This window comes from Prionailurus bengalensis, chromosome B2 (assembly GCF_016509475.1).
Source record: "Prionailurus bengalensis isolate Pbe53 chromosome B2, Fcat_Pben_1.1_paternal_pri, whole genome shotgun sequence".
Taxonomy (NCBI): domain Eukaryota; kingdom Metazoa; phylum Chordata; class Mammalia; order Carnivora; family Felidae; genus Prionailurus; species Prionailurus bengalensis.
Window position 1 is genome coordinate 71,520,810 of NC_057349.1, and position 2,736 is coordinate 71,523,545.

The window sequence follows — 2,736 nt, forward strand, 5'->3', positions numbered from 1 at the left end:
TAATAGGGTAAAATGGATGAAACAGAATTGTATCGAAGCCTCTTCTATAGCCATGAGAGAAAGAAAAGGAGAAGTGGGCCATGATTTGGGCATGATCCCCTCACTGCTAGTCAATGAGAATGCTTAAGAATGCATCACAGAGAAGGGAAGGTGTGAATGCACTCAATAAACTGAACTCAGGAGTATTAGTTGGCACATAATAAGGGTAACAATATTTAAATACAAGGAATATGAATCACATTCATGGGCCAGATGGAGATCTGGAGAGTGGGGCAGGAATAAATTATATCTCACAGTGTGATGTGTTTCAGTTTACATAGTTTAGGAGATAAGGAGCCCCAAGCTAAATTGGAATACTCCACTGATCCTCCTTGCTCTGTGTCACAGAACCAGACCCCACTGCCCCTCAAGGGTCAATGGATCCAGAGAACAGCTTACTCACTTCTCTGCAAGTCAAGAGAAACCTGGAGAAGTAAAACCCTTCACCGTGAAACTGGATGGCTACAAGATATCAGGGCGGAGACGACCCTTCACCGTTTCTGTAGGGGCAACAGTGCCTCCGTTTCCTCATCTGCTAAGGAAATAGCACTCAGCTCGGAGGACTATTGTCAGCTGAGAGAGGTCTGTAGAGCACTGGGCACATAGCCTGGTCCATGTGGCTGTTCATTAAGAGTTAGCTAATGCCGACAGCAGGCGTGCGGGCGGTCCACGCCTCCGTGACTCAGCAGGGATTGGTCCCACTGTGGCGGCTGCCAGCTCCTGCCACTGGCTTGGCTCTGGCGCAGGCTGGTCTGATGGGGTGGCTCTGGCCTCCTGCCCCTGTCCTGGGGCCCAGCTGGTAAGGGAGGCGGAGGCGGAGGCAACCCGGGCCCACCGCGGCGGCCAGAGACCCCTGTGCTTGCGCTGGATCCCGCCCTTTATGCAGCAAGAGTCCACGCGCTTGGAGCGGAGAAGGCCCGCTCGCACGTGGAAAGTGCCCCCTTGCAGACTCAGGTGACCTTCCTCCGGAGGAAGGGAAAGGGCAAAGGAATGTCCAGACCCGGTGCAGTGGATCAAGACTTTAAATGTGCGCTGAAGCAGGAGAGGGCCAAATATGATAAAGTTAGTGCAGACCTAAACCACGGGGAGAAGAAACCAGAACTGTCAGAACAAGTGTCCAATGGCCCTTTGGAGTCAGTCGCACTGGAGAATAGCCCGCTGGTGCAGTAGGACGGTCAGCGCCTTCTCCGACAGTATTTGGAATAGGTGCGCTACACAGACATCATCCTGGACATGTGGTTCAGGCGAGTGCAGTCCCTACTGGGCCACTTGTTGGAGCTCAGCAGGGCCACGGAGTCCAGTGAAGGGGGCTGCAGGGCCACGCTGGCCCCTGGAGGGCTCCGTGGTAGCAAGTTACTGATGGTGAAAGAGAAGCACGAATAGACCAAGAGGAATGTGACAGGCAAAGATGGCAAAGAGCACTTGGGTGGCTGGGTGCTGGAGCAGATTCCCTTTCTGTAGAATTGTGAGGAGGAGGAGGATGGCCATGAGGACCATGAGGAGGACTACAGCCATGAGAACAACTGTGAGCTGGACAGTGTGCAGCACAAGAAGCAGCACGTGAAGCTGCCCTCCAAAGCCTGATGAGGATGAGGATGAAGAGGAAGTATGACTCCCAGGATGCCGTCCATGAGTTCGATTTTCTGGGCTCAGGAGAGGATTGGGAGCTCTTTCCAGACCCTTAACAATGCACTGGAGAGGGACCCACCATGAGTCGGAAAACCAAGGAGCCCAGCTCCAGGGAATTTTGGCCAACCTTTGGGATGTGGATGGGGTGTCCCCCAAAGGAACTGGTTCGCCTCTTGGCACACCCCAGTCCCCAGCCACATGAAGACGTTTTCATCATGAATAGGATCAGGGGCAGGGAGGTAGCTTGGGGAACTTGCCGGATCTTACCATCACCAATGACAATGACCTCAGCTGTGATCTCTCTGACAGCAAAGACGTCTCTAAGAGGATGTGGAACCCCAAAACACCACTTTTATGACCTGGAGGTTGGTAGTGTCTTCCTCATACTGGAGTTGAGGAGAAGCAGCAGCCCAATCCAGATCAACCAGGTGGTGAGTCACTCAAAGCAACCCCTCATCATCATTGCCATGACAACAGAGACATCTGCTTTCTGGACAACCAGACAGGGAAATCTGTGCACTCCATGGTCTCCCACTTGGACATGATCACTAGCCATGGACCCTAATAGCATATTTCTTTTTTTTTTTTTTTAATTTTTTTTTTTAACGTTTATTTATTTTTGAGACAGAGAGAGAGACAGAGCATGAACGGGGGAGGGTCAGAGAGAGGGAGACACAGAATCTGAAACAGGCTCCAGGCTCTGAGCTGTCAGCACAGAGCCCGACGCGGGGCTCGAACTCACGGACCGCGAGATCATGACCTGAGCCGAAGTCGGCCGCTTAACCAACTGAGCCACCCAGGCGCCCCTAATGGCATATTTCTGATGCTGGGAAGTCATGACCAATCGCTGTGGAGCCTGGACAACAAAACATGTGAGCAGGAGATCATGGCCTATCACAAGAAGCATGAGGAGGCTATCCAGTCTGTCACCAGCCACCCCAACAAGGCCTTCATTGCCAGTGTGGACACTGACACCCCTGCCAAGATCTTCGTATAATGCCTACCTGGCCCAGCCCTGACTGCCATGCTGACTGGGGAGCAGGCCAGGCAGGTGGAACTAAGATGACT

At 52.7% G+C, this 2,736-nt stretch overlaps 1 pseudogene; it reads left to right on the forward strand.

Annotated features, from left to right (window-relative positions):
- The first annotated feature begins 680 nt into the window (after positions 1-680).
- On the forward strand, positions 681-2,214 carry LOC122490491 (annotated as a pseudogene).
- Positions 2,215-2,736: the final 522 nt, after the last annotated feature.